Raw genomic sequence first — 25887 nt, 5'->3', positions numbered from 1 at the left:
GTTTGGGTGAAAGTGACGAAAAGGAAGAATTGGGCGAGTCCAAGGTGGGAGGTTCTGTTGGCAATGCCTACTGCAGTCAGAGTGGCTGAGAGAACGTCCTGGGTTCATTTGACGCATTGTAAACCGGTAAAGAACTTTCAACTTGATAAAAACTTTGTGACTGATATACAACCAGAACGAGATGGCCAAAAACAAAGTGAATATGAGTTTAGATCAACTCCAGAGATGTTGCATAATCATTTTGTTGTGTGTACATTTATTAACTGTAATTGTGACAATTTTCCTCTTGCTGTGGTTTATCCAACACACAACCACACAAGTGAAAGTGGGAAGGCGTGATGAAACGTCTATAGACTGGCATCCAAATTTTAACACATACCTAGCCATGAAACGTGTGTATGCAGAGACTATGAACATTTCAAATTGCTGGGTTTGTACAGCTATACCAACAGCATATGGAGGACTGATAATGTCCGCTGTCCTTTTGGGGATAAATGAGACTTGGGAGAATTTACTTTTCGACACAGGAACTGTGAGATCACAGGACAGAATAGCTTTATTTTTACCTATCACACAAAAAGGAGTTGTATGTTTCTATAAAAATGACACTCTCTAGGTGGGCTGGAGCAATTGTAACATAACTATTTCTTACCAATGTTATATTAAGAATAGTAATGGAAATACCTTTTGCAATACTAATTATGACACGTATTTGAATTGAAAACAACTATGAGTGACATTAAAAAAAATCCAGTTCTGTTTAAACAATTGTCAGTTATAGATCAGAAAATGTTTCATGCAGGGCTGATGCGTATTAGTACTAAAGTAGAAAACTGTTATTTTATTTGTGGGAAAAAGGCATATAAATGGTTACCTGAGAATTGGTCCAGCAGTTGTTTTTTGGGTTACTTGGTTCCGGCAATAAGACATACTACAGAATTACCTTTGGGTAAGATACGAAATATAAGAGAAACAGCTCGAAAGTCCGAAGGTCCAGTTAAGAAACCTGTGAATCCAGTTGGAAAGATCGAAGCTGGTTGGAAAGACCATAATTCAGTAAAAGACAAAAGCGAATTGACTCATATGAACTTGAGTGACAGTGTTATATCCTGGGCAGGAATTTTCCCAGCCTATGGAGCAGTCAGATTGATCTGGGAGCTGAGGAAGTTGTCAAAACTTCTCAAAGTAATGAGTAATGCAACTTTTTCTGCCCTAGAACTAGTGACTGATGAACTGAATGCAATGAGAACTGTTGTGCTACAAAATCGGATGGCTCTTGACTTCACCCTAGCGGCGAGAGGTGGTACGTGCGCGCTTATCAAAGAAGAATGCTGTGCATTTATTCCTGACAATCGTCATGAGATAAATAACCACCTAGAGGTAATTCAGCAAGTATCAGCCATGACTGAACCAGGCCCAAACCCACTGATGGACTTTTTCCAGAATCTATTTGGGGGATGGTGTTCCATCCTAATGAATATTCTGATTGCCATTTGTGTGGGTATACTCCTAATAGGAGCATGTGTTTGCTGTGGAATTCCCTGCATGAAAAGATTAATCAAAGATTTTGTTGATGTATCTGTTACTGAAACTTTCTACCAAGATATTGAATTTGAAAGATTAATTTCAGAAGACGCTTTTTCTGAAGTATATTTTGAATGACTCACCTAGCTGAAAATCCTGAGTGGAAAAGGCTAGGAGATGAAATGACACTATGCATACTTCAAAATAGAATAAAAAGTATTAATAGGGGGAAAATGTTAGAAAATGTGTATTTGAATACATGAGAAATGCTAGCTTAAAAGCAAAGTAGTATATAATGCATTTTATTCTATTAATCATATAGTAGTAAAATTAATTCATGTCTAAATGTGAAGTAGTTTTGAAACTGCAGTGTGGCTTGAAGCAAAAGCTGATCTCTGACCCTGGCAGAATGCTAGCTTAGCAAGTTTTAATGTTTATGCTTTTCATAAGTGATTATCTGCTGGGTCAGGAAATTAAATGTGTGAAATAATGAAATCTTCTGCTTTTTCCTGTTGGGATGATCTGGCCTTGTATATGTGTTACTTAGCACGCAGCTGTGGGAGAAAGTATAACAGAGAACAAAGACATACATTAAAAGACTGAATCTGCTATTGTATTTGAACTGATATGAAACGTTGAACAAGTAACTTTACAGAAAGACATTATGACTGACCAGCTGGATAGCAAGGCCGTATTGTATCTAGAGGAAAAGTTTTTTAAAACATACTGCATCAGCAGATTAAAAGAATAGAGGCTTGTAAGCTAAAGTGATGTAGATACCCTGTGACAAGTCACGTCAGTAAGGTGGGCATAGCTTAAATGTTAAACCTATATAAAATTGTGTGCTTCCTGTTTCATGTCAGACAAAATTCTGCACTTGTATGGTTTTTTGTCTCCTGGTGAATCTGAACCTCCTGTGTATTGAATTCTTATTTTTATTTAACAAACACATACATTTAGAAGTAGAAACTGAGAGAGAATGTATATCTTATTCCCAAGGTACAATAATTGGCCTAGACATGTGCATTTATTTGAAATCCTCTACACACATACCCAATGACTATCTCAGATATGTGCAAATAACTAAGATAAAAACTCAGTGTAATGAAGTAAAAATGAGACACTGGTGCTTCCCCTCCTACCTGTTGAAAAGAGATGAATTTAAGGATTACATAGTGGCAATTATCTGAGAGTTATTAGGGAACCATATAATTTTTTTTCTGAAGTTATAGCTAAACGTTTGTAGGAATAACAGGAAAATGGTGATAGTCTGTATGAAATGGAATAAAGTGGCAGTGATTTCAGCTGATTCACATAGGACAGATGCTGAAGACCTTGAATTCTCCTTAAGAGGAACTTTTGTGGTCTCTGCAATTGCTGCAGGTGCCTGGAAAGATGCATACCAAAAAGAGTTGTACTCAGTTATTAGCCTGATGAAGAGTACTGGGAGGTTGAAACTTCTTTTTTTTTTCTGGAGGCAATCAATCCCCTTACGAGATGAGCAATATAGAATGCCCTTCTTATAACTGTGGAGACATGGTGATCAAAGTTAAAGTTGCTGTCAACCTGTGTGCCCAAGCCTATAACCACTGAGCATGCTTAGGGTGTTTCTACTGATGTGGCAGTTAGCTGGAACATCTCTCTTACCAAAAGGAATGATAATGCATTTTCTTGCATTGAGTTTAAGGCTGTGATTTTGGCAACAATCATTGGACCTTCTTGTAGAATGTTGACATCAATGGGGGATTCTATGACCACTCCCAGTTTGCAGTCACCAGCAAACATTGTTAGCCACAGACCTTTAGTTTTTGCTTGTACTTCAGAGAAATAGATTTCAAACAGTAGAGGTCCCAGGACTGATCTCTGAGAAACACCATTACTTACGGGTCTACTGTTGGAGATGGATTCCTCTATTTTGACTGCATGGGTTCTATTGGTGAGCCAGTTAGCTTTCTGTCTAATGATATAAGGGTTGATACCTAGCTGGGTGAGTTTATCAATGATACCTGAGTGGGGAATAGTGTCCAAAGCCTTTGCCAAGTCGAGGTAGGCTGTATGCAGTTTTCCCCTTGTCCAGGGCTCTGGTGACTATCTTGAAGAAGTCAAACAGGTTTAACAGGCATGATGTCCCTTTGACAAATCCAAACTGAGTAGGGTCAAGTGTTTGGAGATTTCCTTATATCTTTGTTAAAAAGGTCCATGATGATTCACTCCATGGTCTTGCAGATAAGGCTAGTCAGGCTAATAAGTTTATAGTTCCTGGGGTCAGTGGAGGTCTTTCCTTGAACTAAACACACTTTCATCCTTTACATTTGGTATTTACAAACATTTTCAACATTTAACACTGTGCAAAATTAAATAATCACAGCACACACATAATCTCACAAATGACTTATGAAACAAATGAAAAAAAAATCTTTTCTAGGTTGAAATGTTGCATGATGGCTGGCATAGAGCAATTTTTGCTATCCTTAGGCAGGAAATAATAAATGATAGTTCTCGTCTTATGGCAAAACTGAAAAAAATCCTTCAGCCTAGCTATTGACTTGCCAAGCATCACATGATGAAGCCTATCCTTGAGGTATGACAGGCAGAAGTAATGATATGACGATATGTTGACAGCATTAGTTGAAGTGTAACTATGTCTGTGGCTCATTTTACTCCTGATGTGAGGTTCAATTTCTGAGATAAGTATGCGGAGGATTTGGATCCCTGATTCCTTAATCTTTTCAATGCTGGTCATTTTGCACTCTTCCTTACTTTGGCAGTACATCCCCTGAATATGTGCTGTTTCACAAGTGCTTCTGTGGTATTTGTAGATGTTACATAGATTAAAAGAGTGCATGCAAGGTAAGTGGGCTATCACATCCATTGAGGTAGAAGTTTTGCCCATGTGACCATGGGGTGTGATGACCATACTCATCTCATACATGCATTGAGGTAGAAGTTTTGCCTGTGTGACTAGGGGGTGTGATGAGTGTACTCATCTCATTTTTAATTGGTCCATATGTGCATGCTCTGGTAATGAACTCTGTCAAATTAAATGCAGTTTATATCCATTCCGAATCTAAAGCTGGACTTACTGCCAAGCATGTATTCTCACCATCAAACAGAATAAATAAAGACTGCCATGTTTCACAACTTAAAGTATACTGAAATCATTAAAGTACAGTAATTATATTATATGCATTTCACCATTCATCACACAAACACAATTTTCATTGTTGCATTAGAGATGGGAAATATCAGATTTACTTTGGACCTAATTCAGTGACATTTTTGCTGATATAGTTGAAGAACAGAGTCTTGTGGCCAGTGAATGTGAAGGTAGTGTTCCTTTTAAAACATAGAATAAGGTGTGAAGAGGAGATCAATATATTTCTATACATCCTTCTGAAGCAATACAACTGCAGGCTCCTGCAGATGGGTCTATATTGGGTCTCAGTACAATGCCTGACATAGTCTGGTGACATACATCACTGAAAGCCTGAAATGATTGGCCAAAGGGAGGCCAATGTTTGAGCACACTCATCCTCTCCAGACGAGAAGTTTAGCATAATCTACATACCATATATCCTGCCAATGCATACTATCATACACATCTGGGAAATTATAAAATGTGGTATTCTTCAAATAAAAAAAGTTACTACACTACATAAAACTTCAAAATATGTAATACCCACTGAAAGTTGTAATATCACATAAAAATCATTGCACACACATGCACATTGCTGTTTTTCTCTACCCCCTGAAGAGATTGCAAGGCATCATTGAGATGCACATGAAGTGACTGAAGCACCTAAAAGAACAAGGGGGATACTGGGTTAAATACAGGTTTTGTTGTAAGAGGTTTGTATCTTTCAATAGCACTCAGCAAAAATTAAAACATTGGGAAATTACATTTATGCCAAAAAACAACATCTGCCATTAATGGTATTCCATACTGGAATTAATATGATTTCACAGAGGCTAAATTATGATACTGCCTGCCACCATCTAAGAAAGTGGATCATCATAGGTTCATAGGTAGGTACTAGGCTATCAGCCATAGGGCCCATACAAGCCTAGCCAAAAAATGTACCCTGGCTTTCGCCACCCAAGAAAATTATTTTCCTGTGCCCCTGTCGAGCAGAGCCACAGAAGTGATCCCTGGGGTGAATTTCCCATTTCCTATCCAATCATAAAGATTTTTCTTGAAGAGTGCTAATGAGGAGCTCTGTTTGACATAGATAGGTAGTCTGTTCCAGAGTATGGGAAGTCTCTGGGACATGAATCTATCCCTCCAGCATGTTCTGTTTATTGTGGTGACAAGGTTAAGGTCCCTAGAGCGTGTAGCTCGGAGGGATTGGGATTTCTTTAAGTGGAGCATGTCCAACAGCTCTGGGTGTGACATAGCTTTGTATGTTAGGCAGAGATCGCCCCTGTGTAGGCGATATGCGATGGAGTAAAGCTGTAGTTTTTTGAGATGGTCTGCATAGGGCATATGTTTGAGGCCAGTAATCCTCTTTGTGAGGTATTTCTGTGGTCTTTCCAGTTGTTGTAGATGTCTTTTGAGGTACATATCAAAAAGGGCGTTGTACTCTATAATGGGTCTAATGAGTGATGAGTAGAGGGGAACAATTACCTCTTTTTTTCTGGATGAGAATCCTTTTGTGATGAGATGAGCCACGTAGAAGGATTTCCTGACCACTGTGGTGATGTGATTATCAAAGGAGAGACTACTGTCCACCTGTGTCCCAAGGTCTCTTATCACATTTTCTGCATTAAGTAGACTACCAGCTATGTGGTAGTTCATGGGTACAGAGTTTTTACCAAAGGGGATGACAGTACACTTTTTGGCATTGAGCTTTAGGCCATGGCTTTGACACCAGGTATCTGTCTCATTGAGGCCCTTTTGTAGTTTGTCCACATCGTTAGGAGTTTCGATTCTGGCTCCTAGTTTGCAGTCATCTGCAAACTTTGTTAGCCAAAGACCTTCTGTGTTGCCCTGCACTTCAGAGAAGTAGATACCAAACAGTAGAGGACCCTAATCATGCTAATCATGCTAATATCTACTAACACTGGAAGCTCCACCACTACAAAAATCAACAAATGCTGTTTTCAGAAGCTATTTTTGAGCACCTGACTACTACAGTCATTTTAGCACTGTTCATTTTTCAATCTTCCTCACTATTGAAACACTTCCTTTAAATGTGTGATTTCTAACAGCTATTATATGATTTCTGAAGAAATGGTAGCTAGTAATTCAGTCTAAGGAATGTGAGTTATGCAGGCTGAGGTTCAAATCCAGTGAGTATCATGCAGTAGTAACATAGTAAACAAACATGACTAAAGGTATACTACTTGGATCTGTCAGCTTGTCAGCTGGATGGGTTTGACCCTTTCTAACATAATGCATTTCTGGATTCTTCGGCCACTGTTAAAATAGGTAGTTTGTGGAAAATTGCTCTGAATGGCAAAAAATATGGAAAATCCATGGCATATGGTAATCAGTTGCACAAATAAGTAGAGAGTCAATGCACATTACAGTTTGAAGTGAAGTACAGCTACTGCCAGTATTCTAACTTCTTTGATGGAGCAATGTACATATGCAATGATTTTTCTGTGATATTACAATTGTCTGTGGGTATCACGTATCTTGGAGTTTTATGTAGTGTCATAACTGTTTTTATTTGAAGACTACCACATTTTATAATTTCCCAGATATATGTTTTTATGACTTTTTCACCCTTACTCTTGCAGTGTTTCCCTTATTAATGCAGTGTATTCAGGTGTGAACCTTCGCGGTTCAGTTTTCTTGTGGACTATTACTTTCTTTTAGCAATCCATCTGCACCTGTACTACATTTCCCAGCTATGTGTTTTATGACCTCTTACACTCTGCCTTCTGCTGTGGCTACCTCTGTTAATACACTACAGATATACTGGCATGTGAACTGAGTTGCTGGTTGACTGCCATAAGGGTAGCATATATTCCTTTTTTTATAATATTCACAGTATACTACAGATCCATTGCTGACAGTGTAGTGTTATCAGGACTGGTGCAGGTTGGTACATCATGTTATTTTAGCATATACCATTCAATTGTTTTTCTTCTGCAACTCCATTAGAACTTTTATGTTGTCCATTACTATGAGTTCTGTTATTATAGTGTAACTTCCAATCCAGCTTCACCATCTGTGTTACTTGCCTTTCCAGTGCACATTTCTATATGTATGCATTTGTTGCTGTTGATTAACCAAGCATGTGTGCATACTCATAAGCAATATTTGCCACATTTCTGTAAGCAAATTTGTATGAGGAGTGGACACACACAATGAGTAGGAGATTCAGAAACATATAAACTATTAGCAGTTACTGAGGAGTAGCAAACTCGGGCTTAGTATGTACTAATGGCCGTATAGTGACATGGCAAGGAGAAACATTATTAAAATGAGTGTCCTTATATATGCAAATGAGGTGAATCAAGATGGTAGAGTAATTAAGAAATGTATAAACAGTGCACCCGGCAGCTGTGTGCCATAGAATTGACTGCCACTGATTTCTTGCTCATACCATTGGAATTACAAAAACATTAGGGGTTGTCAATACAGAAGGTAACGTATATTTCCATCATATTTTAATTGCAACTATGAGCCACGGCTCTACTGTTTATCACCCCTGAAAGTATTGTGTTATTTGACACACCTAACATTCCATGTACTCAGAGAAGCCAGTGTTGTGGACCTCTAATGAGTGGATAGGGTCACCCTGCAGGACACTGTGGACATCTGATGGCTTCATCTGCAGCCCAAAGGGTATCATAATCTACATAGTCCAATGGATACCAACATTTTTTTTGCTTTACATACTAACTTCAGGTGACATTCCAGCTACCTTCTCTGGGCACAATGGAAGTATCCAAGGTATCTGACTCAAAAATACTCCATCATTTTCTCACTGTGAGGGGGGGGTATATATGGCCTTTATGTACCATAGAGGAGATATCCAACACCATGTATGAATTCTATGATATATCTCATTTTCCTGAATTTCTATTAGATTGCATGGATATTCAAATTAAATTTCCTCCTGGGAAATTTGGATGGGGACATGTAATCATCTGCCATCTAGTCTGTAATGGGTATAATCTACAATGTGTGTGAAGGATACCCAGGCAGTTTCCACAACTCCCACATATCTCACACATGTGACCTATATCTATGTTTTTCAATGACTGATTATTTACTGGGTCATCATATTGGTGAGATGCCAAGGACACCAATTAGACATCAGCAAAGTGAAACATAACAGACATAGAGTTCTGCACATTCACATACCAAGAACATGAATGAATGTATCTTTTGCAGCTGAAGATGTGCTCTTGCTGTCTAGCTTTATCAGGTGATGCAATAACAATATGATCCTGGAGACACTTATTCCAAAATATTTAGAGTATGTGCAATATTATATAATTTGATTTTGAGCAGGCAGATACAGCAAGGAGCCCATTTGATGGAGGAGGAGGACAATGCAGAACTCTAGGCAGTAGAGGCAGAGCCAGATGAGGAGTAACTGGAAAAGCCAACTGAAAGGGAAGGATCATGGCAGACTGAGGTGGAGTCAGAGGAGGAGAAAGCTGCAGGTGATGACTATACTAGATGGAGGTGGGCACAGTATCCTGTGGCATTGGCAAAGAGACAGCAGCATGCACATAGCTTTGGCCTGCAGGAAAGCTTGTTAAAATAGATACACCTGAGTTAAAACAATGCCTTCTAATCAAACAACAGAGTGGGCCTACCCATGCAAAAACTCAGTAGACTGTGCATCAGACATAGTCAATCCAAGTAACAAATGCCAACATCCTACAACAGGGTCTTACACAAACAAATGGTCAGTTGCAAAGTCATGGCCTTAAACTCAAAGCAAAAAATGTATTATCATCACTTTTGGTAAGAGCAATGTTCCTGCTGATTGCTGTATCAATAACAACACCCTAAGTACACACTCAAAGGTGAGAGACCTGGGTACACAGGTTGACAGTAACCTTACCTTTCATCACCATGTCTCCACAGTAGTAAGAAGAGCATTCTGTATTGCTCATCTCATAAGTAAGGACATTGTCTCCAGAAAAAAAGTTATAACTTCCCTGTACTCTTCCCTCATCAGGCCAATAAGTGAGCCTAGTGCCCCTTTTGGTATGTACCTTTCCAAGCACCTGAAGCAATTGGAGAGACCACAAATATTCCTCACAAGGAAAACTCAAGGTATTCAGCATCTGTCCTATATGGATCAACTGAAATCACTGTCACTGTATTCTGTTTCATACAGATTACTCAGAGGTGATTTCTGCCTTGTATATAAGGCAATCTTTGACCTTGCTTTATTGGAAATGCTGCATATTCGCAAGTCAAATGGTACATGGGTTACTCACTTTAAAGGCCTTAACCTGGTATGTGACATTAATAGAGCCTGCTGGAAGGAGAGATTTGTCTCCCAGAGGTTACCACACCACTGGAACAGACTCCCACTTCACGCACCTCATTGGACCTCTTCAAAAACAATCTGGACAATTGGATGGGTAACCATAAGTTTACACTGGGGGATTTCACCTGTGTCCCTCTTGGATAGGTGCAATAACTGCTGATTGTGGAGATAAGGGTAAAGCTTGGCTAGGCTTGTAAGGGCCCTAGGGTCATTAGCCTACTAACCTCCTATGGTTCTATCATCCTAAGGGCAGGGTGAAGTTATCATCATCTGCACAGATGAGGGAGGGAGTTGAGGGAGTGCTGAGGGGATTTATGAGAAAAGGCTGTTGATATGCCTATGATCTTGTATTAAGGGAAGAAGAGGCATCATGTCAGAAAGTGTGTGTGTGTGTGTGTGTGTGTGTGTGTGTGTGTGTGTGTGTGTGTGTGTGTGTGTGTGTGTGTGTGTGCACATGCGAGCGCCAATGTGTGTGTGTGTGTGTGTGTGTGTGTGTGTGTGTGTGTGTGTGTGTGTGTGTGTGTGTGTGTGTGTGTGTACATATGTGTGTGTGTGTGTGTGTGTGTGTGTGTGTGTGTGTGTGTGTGTGTGTGTGTGTGTGTGTGTGTGTGTGTGTGTGTGTGTGTGTGTGTGTGTGTGTGTGTATGTGTGTGTGTGTGTGTGTGTGTGTGTGTGTGTGTGTGTGTGTGTGTGTGTGTGTGTGTGTGTGTGTGTGTGTGTGTGTGTGTGTGTGTGTGTGTGTGTACACATGTGAGTGCCAGTGTGTGTGTGTGTGTGTGTGTGTGTGTGTGTGTGTGTGTGTGTGTGTGTGTGTGTGTGTGTGTGTGTGTGTGTATTGTGTGAGATGTACTATAGCCAATGGCAGTATGACTGTTTGCTAGTACACAACTTCAGCAGCAGGTGCAATATTGCATGTCAAGCTTGCAGACAGGTCCTGGGCATACATAGTAGAGAGATGAACATCCCATGCACACACCTGCTCATTGGTTTTGCTTCTGTCAGGTGTATGACTTGCTAAGCCATGATCCTTGTTAGATGGTTCATAGGCTGTGTGACTGTGAATGATGTACAGTGTCATATATGCCACCATCAAGACTGTCAGAGACACAAGGACATCCTCTTCAGGGTGTTGACACCTACACAATTGATGTAGGAGTGGAAGTGTTAGTGCTACATGAACATGGTCTACCTCATCCATTACCACAATGACCATCATAGCAGTAGAAGGGCATCATGAACAGTGCCTTTTGAATGACAGATGATCTTTAGAAGGCAGACCATATTCCATCTAGTTATTTAGTTGTCAAAGCATTCACATGTATGGGTCACAACCTCACATCATCTCACACACTTTACGTCACCCTGATTAACTCTACTGTGGTTGTGGTGGTATCACCCTGTGTCTCCATGATGCTCCTTCACATACACTGTATTGTGGCCAGTGAGGTACCAACTTCAGAGACAGGATGACAATGATGTCTTCAGAAAGACTTTCCCCTCACTCCCATTTGTGTTCCCTGCCAGTGGAGCTACAAGTTGACACAGATATGTATAGGATGCTGCATGTTACTGAGTGATGGTGTCCTCAGTAACTTGTCCTTTCTGTGACATCTGTGTTTTCTGGGTGTCCACAGGCATAGATGTTTTTTAATGGAATGTGCAGGGGATATATTGGTCATATACCCTATGTCCAGCACACACACTGTAACCCCCAGATTGTGCCATCTCTTGCCCACTGTCTTCCACAGAGGCATCATATCCTCTGATCTCAGATGGTGGCAGTTCAAAGTGGTATGACCAAAAAAATTGACTGTGTGCCTGGCGATATACAACAAACTGAGTTAGTAAAGCCTGTTACCACATAGTAAATGAAATGCTACAGTAGTAGCTTGCCCATACTATTCTGGTAAATACAGTACCTTGGGCGGATGGTAGTGGAGCAGTCCTTGAAGTATCTATATAACCTAAGTGGCATACCTTCATATGCTCGACGGTCACATCTTCGAAACCACTGCCATGAAATGCAAACCATGAAATTCCAAAATTGTGAAAACCAAAGCACCAAATTACAAAATCTTGCCCCCTTTTTGACCCATGGTAGCACTTGTTTCAGCAGTGGAGTGATCAGAAATGATGAAATTTGATATTATTTTGATGTTTAGGGAAGTCGGTGTGGTTCGCTTATGTGCACATTCGGAAATGTGCTTTCAAACATTTGTTTATTTATTATTTTTATCCATTTATTTACATTTGTTGAATGGGAGTGTCCGACTGGACATAGGTCCATTTTCAGCGGAAGCCCGGGTAGAAAAGCTCGACAGTTAAAATAAACAGACAGTAGTTACATTGGATTTACATAGTGATTAACAATTTGATTAACATAGCAATTAATTACAAACAGTTACAGATGAAGAACATAGTACATCAGTAGACAGCTGGAATATTTATCTGCGAAGTACATAACAGACATTAACAAATGTTACAATAAGAAGTTCCTGCTGTATAATAAGTACTGGGCTTATGAGCATCTGATCTTGCTATAATCAAGGTAGTTAGTGGGGTGGAAAGAAAGGTAGTGGTGGGATGGGGTGGGTGACATTAGAGTGGGAGTTGCAAGGGCATAGCCAGCATGTTTTTAGGTGCGCTTTTAGTAAAGTTTTGAAGTGGGTGCATGATGGTACGGAGGTAATTGTGGGTGGGAGGGAGTTCCATAATTTGGCTATGGCACAAGAGAATAGTGCTTCACCAGCAGAGTTATTGGCTTTAGTGATCTGCAAGTGATTTTTGTTGCTGGATCTTAGTGGTCTGGTGGTGCGATAGGGTTGGAGTAGATTCTGGAGGGATGGGACATTTAATGGATGGTTTACTAGTTTGTGGGCAAGTGAGAGTTGATACCATTGAAGGAGGTGAGGGAGTTCAAGCCAGCCCAGTTCAGCAAGTGAGAGACATTGGTGACTATGGTAGGATGCCCCTGTGGCAAATTTGGCAATTTTGTTGTAGCAGGTCTCTAGCTTGTTTAGATTGCATTGCCTTAGGTTGGTATATATTGGAGAGGTATAAAGTAGGGTGGAGATAAGGTGGGAATTTGCTACTGAAATCTTTGCTGCTTTGGTGAGAAGTTGCTTATTTCTGTATAACGCTCCTAGTTTTTTGTGGACTTTCTATTGTCGTGGATATGTGAATGTCAAATTTTAGTTTATTGTCTATTTCCACTCCTAGCAATTTGGTGTGTTCTGTTGGGTGTATAGTGGTGCTGTCTTTTGCTGTGATGTTAAAGGGAGAGTTGTTTTGAGTATGATTAGTGGGTTGGAAGTTGAGTAGTTTAGTTTTGTTTGGGTTGAGTATTAATTGGTCATCGGATAACCAAGTTTCAACAGAGGAAAAGGCTTCTTGTGTGACTTTTTGCAGTTTGGATAAGGACTGGGCTGAGCAGATGATGTTTGACCCATCTGCATATTGTATGAGTGTACCATGTTTGGTGGCAGAGGCTAGATTATTGGTGAAAATAGAGAAGAGTAGGGGTCCAAGGATGGATCCTTGGGGAACCCCTATAGAGACAGATAGGTGGGGAGATATGTCATTCTGCCATACAACGGATTGTTGGTGGTTAGACAGGTAACTCTGAAACCAGTTGGTGACTGATTGAGAGAAGGATAGGTTATTGAGGGCAGAGATGAGTTGCTTGTGTGGGACCATGTCAAATGCTTTAGATAGGTCTAGGAAAGTAGCAGAGTAGAGATAGCCATTGTTTCTATGCTGAAGGATAGTGTTCGTAAAGGAGAGTAAGGCAGTGGTGGTGCTATGATTTGGTCAGAAACCATGCTGGGTATTGGAAAGGAGGTTGTTAGTAAGGAGGTAATCTGAGACCTGAGAGTGAATGCATCTCCCTCGTATTTTGGAGAGTGGAGAGAGAATAGCTATAGGGCAGTAATTGGTTAGTTCTGTGGAGGGGCCGCCTTTGTGGAAGGGAATTATATGTGATACTTTCCACAGTGTGGGAACGTAACTTTCTGACAGAGATCGGTTAATCAAGATGGATACTGGGTAGGCCAGAGCATCAGCTGCGATTTGTAGGTATTCACTTGAGAAGTTGTCTGCTGCTAATTTGGTGGCCTTAAGTTTAGTTAAAAGTTTTTTATGTTGGAGGTAGGTACAGGATAAAAAGAGAAGGCAGTGGGGAGATTACTAGTTGGAGGGGAGGGGCTTATGTTGTTTAACTAGTGATAGTATGGTTTGTGTATTGTGTGTTGAATGAGGTAGCAATATTTTCAGAGGAGTGAGGGATGTTAGGAGGAGGGGTACTGACTTTACCTGGGTGGAGGATGGAGTTTATGGAGGACCAGAATTGTTTGGGGCTGTGTTGGGAGGAGTTTAGGGCAGACTGGTAGTATTGGAATTTGTCCTGTTTTATTAGCTTTTTGACTCTATTGCATAGTTCTAGGAATTTCTGTCTAGTTGAGGGGGTTTTGTGCCAGTGCTCCCAGGGTTTATCCCTGTTTTTCATTTCTGACTTAGTGGTTTTCTGTAGCCATGGGCAGGGTTGTGCTTTGGTTCTGGAAAGTCTTATGGGGGCATGGTAATTAAGGATGCTCAGGAAGGTAGTATTAAAAAATTCATCTGCGTCATCAATACTAAGGTTCTTTAGAGGATGCCAGTTACATTCTTTGAAGGAGGAGATGAATGAGTGGGTTAAAGTTTATTTTTTTACGTATTTGACGGAAGATGACAGATTTAGCTTGGTATAGGTATTTTTTGAGTAGGTATGTTGGGGAGTGATCACTGAGGCTATCTGTTAAGCAGCCTGTTATATTTCACTGGGGGCTCTTACTGACTAGCATCCATTCCAGGGTAGTGTGCTTGCTGGAGTTTTTATTTATTCTGGTTGGCGACTGGACTAGTTGGGTGAAGCCATGAAGGTTTACATTATGGGTTGGATGGTTGCCAGAACAGGATTGCCAGTCAATATTGAAATCACCTAAAATTATAGTTTCTTGGGTGAGATTGTGGGTAGACCAGCTGAGGAGGTTTTCTAGTGGTGGGATGTTTTGGCCAGGTGGGAGGTAGCATCCAATTATGTTGATGGTTTTGTTTTGGTTTATTTTGAGGTTGGTATATATTATTTCTTCATTGCCTATCTGTGGAGCTGATGATTTTAAGATCTGAATGTTTAGATGCTGTTTAAATATTATTGCTACACTGCCTTCTTTCTTGTTTAGCCGTCTATTCTTAGTATGCCATAACCTGTAGGGAGGATTTGCTCACTGGTAATGTGAGGTTTTAGCCAGGTTTCTGTCAGGATGACTATATCTGGGGAGTACAAGTCTATGGTGGCATGGAGTTCAAAGACTTTGTTGGATATACTTCTAATATTTAGGCTTAGAAGAAGGAAGTCACTTGGCTTTCTATTGGCTGTGATATGGGAGAAGCTGTGTTTTCTAGTCTGATTATGAGGATTGGGGTTGGAGATGGTAGGGCCAGAGATGTCTCCACTTAGGACTAGTTTTGATATGCATGAGGTTATTAGTTTTCTCAGTTTTTGAATGTGTTTGTTTATTAGGGAAACTTTATGATTGTGCTCTGTGGGTAATAGGTATGGTGGGAGGGTTACTATGTTAAGTTGTAGGGATGCTTTATGTTTGAGTAATATAGTTAGTAGAATATGCGGGGGGTGCATAAGGATGGTTCTTGAGTTGGTGGGAGGGGAGCTGAGTGACGGTGAGACATGAGTGGTGGTGTGAGTAGTAGTACAGTGATAGTGGTTGAGTGGAGGAATGATGGAGTTTTGGTAGGATGTAAGATATGCAAGGAGAGTGCATGCAGTGAGCATTGGTAAGGTATGCTTGTACATGTTAGCTGAGGAGGAGTAATAGTAGTGGGAAGATGGAGGAGGTAGTGTTGGGTTTAGTACTGTGGTTGGCTATTGGAAAGATGGGAGGGGTTTGTGAGTGTAATAAAGGTAGGATCGCTGGGGACTGGAAACAATCAGGTAACAGAGTAACTGATAAATGAACATATGATAGTGAATGTGGAGACTCCGGTAGGTACCCTGTATTTCCACAAACTATCAGTTAGCTGTGCCCCAGTTCAGGCAGTTTTAATAAGTTCTATGGCAGAGCCGAGCATGAGGTACTCAAAGGGTGGTTGTAGTTTTAAAAATGGTGCCTGCCACAGGTAATATTTATTAACTTTGGGATTGGCTTAAGGTAATAAACAGAGAAGGGGGAGGGGGGAACAAGGGTGTGAGCAGGCAGTTCTTTTGTACTGCTGCTAATGAGTCAAAGCAAAGACAAGTTTGTGTTTAAGAAACAATCAGAATTAACCAAGGACTGCTCTGAAACTGTAAGTCATTTATTTACCGTTTCTCAGGTGGAAAAACAGGATAACCTTGTATCAGTAGGCTACTGTGGTCTCAGTTTAAATTAACAAACACACAGTAATTATCAGTTATGGATACTGTTTGCTAACAGAAGAGAATAAGAGAGAAAATGGAAGATGAGTGAGTGTGTGTGTGTGTGTGTGTGTGTGTGTGGGGGGGGGGGGGGGGACGGGGTGGGGCTGCTTACAAGCCAAAGCAAAGTGCTCTCCAGGGGAAAATGAATATTGGCTCAAACAGGTAGACACATACTCAAAGTTAACTTTAGCTGTTTGTAGACAGTTCAGACCTGGACTGCGCTTTTCTTATAAGAATGATAAAGGTGGTACCGCAGTTGAATACTTAAGAGTGGTGTTAGGTTGGAGAGACACTGAGCTCCTCATGTGGCCTGTAGCAGACATATGAAAGTATGCACATAACATTAACAGCTAGGCCAAAAAGAATGGCTGTGGAGGTCTTACATGGGCTGAGTGAGAGAAATTGCTGTACGTACCTTGGACTCCTTCAGTAGATATTCTTGATACCTGATGAATCTCTTTGCTGACATCCAGCACTACAGTGTGGGTCCTACTAGAGTTGTTATTACCCCTGAGGGGACCAATAACTCCTCTGTTAGAGTTATTTTGATTAATGGCCTTGTACCAGTAGACCTTCTCATGTTAGATGGCAGCCCATTGAGCAGCATGTATAATATTGCTTTCCCTGTCTCAGGACATTGCATATGAACAGTCTTGGCCACTGACTGCATTTTTATCCACCTTCATGTTTTGCTAGGCATGGTTCTAGTATGCCAAGTCAGCTACATCCAAGCCAAAGCACTGTCAGCCATGAAGACAGAGGCCCCACGTGAACATTTGATATTTAGCACTGAAAAACTGGATTTTCTTGAGGTTTGTCAGCAGACCTTTCAACATACTTTTTTTCATGTTTTAATTAAACATTGATCTGTACACATGGCAAACACTGATATTAAAATTATGATTAGCAGTGCTTGACAAATCCCTTTTAAACAACTCCCCTGAGCACATTCAGCATGCTGTCTGTGTCTCACATTACTATATGCCTAACTAGGTTGTGTATTAAATATGTCACATAGTGGTAATGAATAAATTCAACCCCCCCCCCCTTTTATAGCAGCTGTACTACTGCAACTCTCCAGGATAACATTAGTTTTAACTGGCACTGTGATAAATATATTGGCAAATCTGGTGAACCAGTACTGAGTGCAACAGTTTGCTTAGCACACAGGTAGTACAACCCCAGGCTAAATTATTTGCACAGGTTAGCTGAGGACATGCAAATAAGTGTGTTTTGCCTTAAGCTTTACAATCCTTCTGCATAACAATTACATATACTTTAATTACTACTGTCAGTTCACTTTTGTTAAAATGCTTGACAGTATTATTAAAGTTTTAATGTGGCAAATTAACAAATCAACTGTCAAAGCATAGTAGTTACACATTAAACTATAGAAGTTTGGACTTATCTTGTTTTAACGGAAACAGATGTTGTCAGCAAATTGTTGACCTCAGTGATGATCCTGCTGTTTCATGGCTCCTTGCATAGTGCAGTGAGGAGCAGAGCTTTCCCTAACATTTACACCATGCTAATTTTGGGGTCTGGGCATGAAGAACATGCAGATGAGTGCTGAATCTGCACATGATTCTGAATTGCTCAGTTTTCATATCATGCAGATTGGCTAAACCTTGCATTGCCTTCCCTTCTACATTGGGCACATGCTTGGGCACCAGTAGACAACAGTAGACACGTGCAACTCAGCTCACGTCTCTACAGGGATATCTGAACTCCAGACTTCACATACCGAGAGCGGAGTGACAATAATGCATAGATGCTGCACTGCCATGTTTCATACGTTAAGCTGTTATCTTCAAACAGGATCATATTCTGGATATATTGGGATTTTCCACCACTGGTTGTGCAAATGATCTCAATTGCACAGCAGGGGGCATGTGTGAAAATGGGGGTCATGGTAAATTTTGAACCATTCCTCTCTACATCATCTCAGAGCTAAAACAGCTGTATCAGAAACAATCAACCTGAACTTAGACCACAAGAGAGTAAGGTCTTCCTTCAGCTACTCCAATAGCAATTCAAGGTAAGGATCATGAAATAAAGGTATCCAGGCCCTCAGTACAAAGCAAATGCCTAGGGTTGCTTATCCCAACACCTCACATGTGCCACTGGCATACCTCTTAATAGTGAGCAATGCTATCACTTCTGTAGGGACTTAAATAGGTGAAATTCCATCCTCCTGGGATGGTGCAAGGTAGAGGTGAGGAAGCCCCCAACTGCTATGTACGTTAAGCAATCCAAGGCTTACTTCTATATATAGACTATCACAGTTTGCAATGCAGATGTTTAATGCACACATAATTGTCTCACTATAGTCAAACAACAAATTACAGAGAATGTTCAGCTGCACAGAGAGAGGCAGGATAATCTTAGGGAGCACTTCAGTGAGGATTCCTGTTAATTATAGGCAAAGGTATAAAATAGACAGTTGCACTGTTACATAGTGGACAAAGAGATGTTGATAAAATAATACATCGAATTTACATAGGTAAGTTAAATAGGTAATGAAGGTGCAGTATTTAGTTATTTAATTATTTTACATTTGTTTAATTTGAAGTCCGACTGGGCTATTAGCCCATTTTCAGCGGTTGCTCAGGGAGAAAAGCTCCAAATATAATAACATAAGTAGTAAATAAGTTATACAAAGATAGTAGAAAATTTGTAGAAAGGAGTTACTGACATAGATATCAAATATTGCAGACACATTATAAAAAAGAAAAACGACAGGGAGATATTAGAACATTGGTAGTATAAAGCTAAACATTGCTGTCAAACATCATTAGTCCCAGTGCTCCTGACCCAGACAGAGGTGTTCTCTTAATGTCGTACTGTCCCCTATCACAGCTCCTACCCTGAAAAGCTTGCCACTTAGAAGAAGTCCACCCTCTGTTTAAAATGGAACACATTCTGTCCCACAAAACTAAAGAACCAAAAAGGGTGCGGTTCCCTATCAGAGTTCCTACCCTGAAAAGCTTGTTACGTAGAAGAAATCAACCATCTGTTTAAAACGGAACAGCTTCTGTCCCACAAAAGTAAAGAACCACAAAGGGTAAGGTCCCCTATCAGAGCTCCTACCCTGAAAAGCTTGTTACGTAGCAGAAATCAACCATCTGTTTAAAACGGAACAGCTTCTGTCCCACAAAAGTAAAGAACCACAAAGGGTAAGGTCCCCTATCAGAGCTCCTACCCTGAAAAGCTTGTTACGTAGCAGAAATCAACCATCTGTTTAAAACGGAACAGCTTCTGTCCCACAGAAGTAAAGAACCACAAAGGGTAAGGTCCCCTATCAGAGCTCCTGCCCTGAAAAGCTTGCTACATAGAAGAAATCCACCCTCTATTTAAAATGGAACACCATCTGTCCTGCAAAACTAAAGAAAAACATAGATTACAGTCCCCTATCAGAGCTCCTACCCGAAAAAGCTTGCTACATAGAAGAAATCCACCCTCTGTTTAAAACAGAACACCTTCTGTCCCGCAAAATAAAACAACCACAAAGGGTACGGCCCCCTATCAGAGCTCCTACCCTGAAAAGCTTGCTACGTAGAAGAAATCCACCCTCTGTTTAAAAAGGAACACCTTTTGTCCCGCAAAACTAAAGAAAAACATAGATTGTATCCCCTATGAGAGCTCTTACCCTAAAAAGCTTGCTACATAGAAGAAATCCACCCTCTGTTTAAAACAGAACACCTTCTGTGCCGCAAAACTAAAGAACCACAAAGGGTACGGTCTCCTATCAGAGCTCTTACTATGAAAAGCTTGTTACGTAGAAGAAATCCACACTCTGTTTAAACCTGAAAATATTCTGTCCCACAAAACTAAAGAAAAACATAGATTATGGTCCCTATCAGAGCTCCTACCCTAAAAAGCTTGCTACATAGAAGAAAGCCATCCTCTGTTTAAAACAGAACACCTTCTGTCCTGCAAAACTAAAGAACCACAAAGGTCACGGTCCCCTATCAGAGCTACTAACCTGAAAATCTTACTACGTAGAAGAAATCCACCCTCTGTTTAAAATGGAACACCTTCTGTCCCACAAAACTAAAGAACCACAAAGGGTAAGGTCCCCTATCAGAGCTCCTAACCTGAAAAGCTTGCTACATAGAAAAAAACACACTTCATTTAAAACAGAAGCCTTTCTGTCCCACAAAACTAAAGAACCACAAAGGTTACAGTCCCCTATCAGAGCTCCTACCCTGAAAAGCTTGCTACGTAGAAGAAATCCACCCTCTGTTTAAAATGGAAAACCTTCTGTCCAGGAAAACTAAAGACAAACAAAGATATGATAGTTTATAACGTGCTATCTTGTTTAAGCTACATTGTTCATGATCGTTAATAATTTGAGATCTGTATTTAATCCGGTGCACAACAAACACATTTGAAATTGCTGCTACCTATACTATACTGATAATAAACTGCTCTGTTTTGCTTGCAAGTAAGACTGCTGTATATAGAGTGCTCATTGGATAATAATTGGAGTTGGTGTGGGAAACCTCTAACCTATATATCTTCTCATTAGGTGTGGTCCCCTATCAGAGCTCCTACTCTGAAAAGCTTGTTACGTAAAAGAAATCCACTATCTGTTTAAAACAGAAAACCTTCTGTCCCGCAAAACTAAAGAGCCACAAAGGGTACTTTCAACATACTAACTGTATGGTCTATATCAAACTCTGTACTTGGTCCAAAGCACTGTTATCTAGTCCCTAGGGTCCCTTACAATTTATCACAATTTCTAAATTGGTCAACTTACTGAAAACACACAGGAAAACGTGTGGCTAACTAAACTTATTCCTTGCTCCTAAAAGTGAGTTGTATGCATAGCAGTATTAAGTGCAGGTACTACTGCATTACTACTTCCCCCTGTATCACTTACCTTGTATACTCAGGCTCTAGGTATACAGTGGTCTGGTTTAGGCTGGTTAGTACCTTTCCCCCTTTCTACCTACAGAAGAGAACTTACTAACCCCCCCTGTCTTACCCACCATTTCTCAATAGTCCCAGTCCTCCTGACCCAGATGGAGGTGTTCTCTTAACGTGGTATGTGATGTACAGCTTTCTTATGTTTTACTTAAGGTATTAAGCTAGAAACTGAAATGTGCTTAAGATATTAAGCTAGAACCTGTTAATTTAACTGTTGGTAACTGGTTCGTACTGTATAAACTGAAAGTTAATGCTGCTGTTCATTTGCTCAAAGGTTTTGTTAGAGTAAAAGCTATATTTGAACTGCATTTTTTCTGCTCGCAGGCCCCTCTGGGCTCAAGCATTTGTAAATGTTAGCGTTCAACTGCTCATACGTATTTAGCTGTGAAAACATTTAAAACTGCCAGCACCTAGCATAACACTTTGGAACAAGCTGTATTATCTGATAGCAGAGTGGAGACTAGCATGTCTGACTACCTTGTCTATTATAGTTTATAATGTTCAATCTTGTTTATGCTACCTTGTTTATGACCGGTTATAATTTGCAATCTGTATTTAAACCAGTGCACAACAAACACATTTGAAATCACTGCTACCTATACTATATTGATGTCAAACTGCTCTGTTTTGCTTGCAAGTAAGACCGCTGTATAGAGTTATAACTGGAAAATAGTTGGAGTTGGTGCAGGAAACCTCTAACCTATATATCTTCTCATTAGGTGTGGTCCCCTACCCTGAAACACTTGCTATGTAAAATAAATCCACCCTCTGTTTAAAACGGAAAACATTCTGTCCTGCAAAACTAAAGAACCACAAAGGGTGCTTTCAACAGACTAACTGTATGGTCTATATCAAACTCTGTACTGGGTCCAAAGCACTGTTATCTAGTCCCTAAGGTCCCTTACAATTTATCGCAATTTCTAAATTGGTCAACTTACAGAAAACACACAGGAAAATTTGTGGCTAACTAAACTTATTCCTTGCTTCTAAAAAAGATATATAAGCATAGCAGTGTTAAGTGCAGGTACTACTACATTACTACTTCCCCTGTATCACTTACCTTATATACTCAGGCTCTAGGTATACAGTGGTCTGGTTTAGTTTGGTTAGTACCCCTCCCCCTTTCTACCTACAGAAGCAAGGTTACTAATCCCCCCTGTCTTACCTGCCATTTCTCATTAGTCCCAGTCCTCCTGACCCAGATGGAGGTGTTCTCTTAACGTGGTATGTGATGTACAGCTTTCTTATGTTTTACTTATTTATTTTACATTTGTTAACCGGGGGTGTCTGACTGAGCCGAAAAGGCCCTTTTTCAGCAGAGGCCCGGGGAGAAAAGCTCCACAAAGAAAAATTACAGAAACATTTAGTTATTTAGACATGATCAGTATACACACAAATTACAGGAGACATGTTTTTACAGTGGTATGTGTCACATAAACAGTTACAGTGGAGAGAACAAACAAAAAAATATTAATTTTAAAAATAAAGGTAATTAATAGATTTGTGGTGTACAGCTGAAATTTGGAACATAGGTAGAATACATACATAGTACACAGGTACAGTACATACATTGTAGATTAGCCAGTGTTTGTGAGTAAGACTGAAAACTTTTATCAAGTGCTCTAGATTTTGTATGTATATGTTATCCGCTTTCACTAGCCTGGGGAGCAATCATGGCACTGCCAACTTTCCTTGAGATGTTGCCTGATGAGGTCTTTAAAGGAGGCTTTGGATGATGTGTTTTGAATGCTTGTAGGGACAGAGTTCCATTTTTTAGCCACTGAACTACTATATAGTACATCTCCAAAGCTATTGTAGCTGTTGTTGACTTCTAGTAGTAGTTTGCTTGATGATCTAAGAGGCCTTTTGGCTGAGTGATGTTGTACTAGGTTTTTGAGGGCAGGACACTTATTGGGGAGGTAATAGATAGAATGACAGAGGCAGAGCTGATTGTAGGTTAGGAGGTTGGGCAGTTCAAGCCAGTGGAGCTGTCTCAAAGCAGTACAGTGATAAGTTGTATATGAGCAATTTGCAGCAAAGCCGGCAATTCTGTTATAGCAGGCTTCCATTTTGCTTAGTTCAGTTTTGTTGAGATTAGTCAGAATGGGAGATGCATAGAGTAGGGTGGATAGAAGTTGGGAGCGAGCAATGGCTGATCTTGTGTTGTTGGTAAGAAATGGTTTTATATGGTAGAGCGACCCCAGTTTGGCATGTACTTTTTTAATAGTTAAGTTGAGATGACTATCAAATTTTAGGTGGGAGTCTATGGTTATTCCCAATAGCCTAGACTGTGCCACTGGAGCAATTGGAGTAGCATTAGTGAAGTAGATAGTGAATTGCCTGTTAGTGCTTTTGTTAGAACTGGTTATAATCATAAGCTGAGTTTTCTTTGGCTTGAGGATAAGTTGGGCTTTGGTAAGGTAGTTTTCAACGTCAGAGAATGCTAGTTGAGTTGTTTGCAGGAGGGTGGGAATGTTTTGTGTAGCACAGATTAAGGTAGTGCCATCTGCATACTGAATTATAGATGCATGCTTTGTGGAGATATGGAGGTCATTTGTGAAGACTGTGAATAGTAGTGGTCCTAAGATAGAACCCTGTGGGACTCCTATAGTTATGGGCAGCTGAGGAGAGAGAGAATTTTCCAATTTCATGCTTGGTACCTGTCAGTTAAGTAGCTTTGGAACCAGGTAAGAGTGGAATTTGATAGATGATATTGGTTTAGTTTGTTTAGCAGGATTTGGTGTGAGACTGTGTCAAATGCTTTGGACATATCCAAAAAAAGAGTTGGCACTTGTAGGCCTTCATTTTTGAGATGGTTTACTGTGTCTGTGAAGCAGAGGAGGGCTGTAGTGGTACTATGGGCAGGTCTGAAACCATGCTGAGTAGGTGACAGGATGTTGCTGTCCAGGAGATAGTTTAGCATCTGGGTATGGATGCATTTTTCTAGGATTTTGGCCAGGGGGGCGAGTAAAGCAATGTGTCTGTAGTTATTAAGTTCAGTGGAGGCCCTGCCTTTATGTATGGGTGGAACAGGATATTTTCCAGAGTTTGGGCACATAGTTTTCAACAATTGATCTTTTTATGAGAGTGGAGACTGGGATAGCAATAGCATCTGCTGTGAGTTTCAAGAAATAGCTGGGGAGTAGGTCAGCTGCTGTTGATGAGGTTTTTAGTTTGGAGAGCATGCTTTTGATTGAAGTGGTGGAAACTGTTTTGAGGGTAAAGCTTGTATTAGAGTTATTTGTGTTGGGGGGGATAGTGAGGAAGGAACTGTCCTGTGATACTAAGGATAGAATTGAGTTCACAAAGTGGGAGTTGAATTGTGTTTCGATGGGAACTTTAGTGTCAGGGGTGGTTGGTTTGGGGTAGCCTTTTGGGTGGATTTTAGTAGCTGGTTTACATTTTTCCAAAATTTTTGTGGGTTGTGTTGGTATTAAGTTTGTAATGTTGTGTAGTAAGATTTTTTGTCCAGCCTAATGCATTTTTTGCACGGTTGTGCAGTTCTTGGTACTTAGTTAGGCTTTGTGTTTCTTTGTTTTTTTTTATAGTAAAGCCAGGCAGTGTCTCTGGACTTGAGGATTTGTTTGGTTTCTTTACTGAGCCAGGGGTTTGTAGAGGTTCTAACCTTGATTTTGCGCAATGGAGCGACAGTATCTAGGTGCTGTAGAAATGTTTTGTTGAAATATGCTACAGCCTGGTCAAGTGGGAGGGGTTTTAGGGGGTCCAGTCACAGTTATAGAGTAAAGTGTTGAGGACCTCAGGAGAGATTTTTTTTGTGTTTCTAGTGGATATATAGTTAGTGGTTTTGCATATGCTTGTTCTACTACATATAAAGTATATTATGTTGTGGTCACGTAAGATATCTGGGAGACTGCCTGTGTGAGGGTACAATGTGGGATTGTTAGTTAGGACCCAGTCAAGGATGGATTCCCTTTTAGATTTTTTATTACATCTAGATTTAATATGGACTAGCTGCTGGTAGCCATGGAGATTTATTACATTACTTAGTGGTTCTGATATACAGGTGAACCAATCTAGGTTGAAGTCTCCCAGAATAAGGGTTTCTTGTGAGTATGTTGAAGAACACCAGGATAAGAAGTCTTCAAGGCTAGCAGGTGTATTACCAGGTGGAATATAGATCACAATTGTGGTGATGACCTTTTTAGGGTGAAGTTGAAGTTGCGAGATAAGTATGTCCCAATTATTGGGGGAGGGGTAGGAGTTTGATAATGGACAGACAGTTAATTTTGACTTGTACAGTAAGGCAGTTCCACCCCCTTTACGAAGTGGTCTGTCTTGTCTAATGATATTGCAGCCAGTAGGGAGAACTTCTGAGTTAGCTATGTTTTTATTTAGCCAGGTTTCTGTTAAAGCAACTATGTCTGTGGAGTAGTGTGCTATTGTGGTAATACTTAAGGTATTAAGCTAGAAACTGAAATGTGCTTTGGATGTTAAGCTAGAACCTGTTAATTTAACTGTTGGTAACTGGTTCATACTGTATAAACTGAAAGTTAA

Source organism: Protopterus annectens, chromosome 2.part1 (assembly GCF_019279795.1).
Source record: "Protopterus annectens isolate FY-2018-M chromosome 2.part1, PAN1.0, whole genome shotgun sequence".
NCBI classification, from domain to species: domain Eukaryota; kingdom Metazoa; phylum Chordata; order Ceratodontiformes; family Protopteridae; genus Protopterus; species Protopterus annectens.
This window is presented reverse-complemented; position numbering follows the sequence as displayed.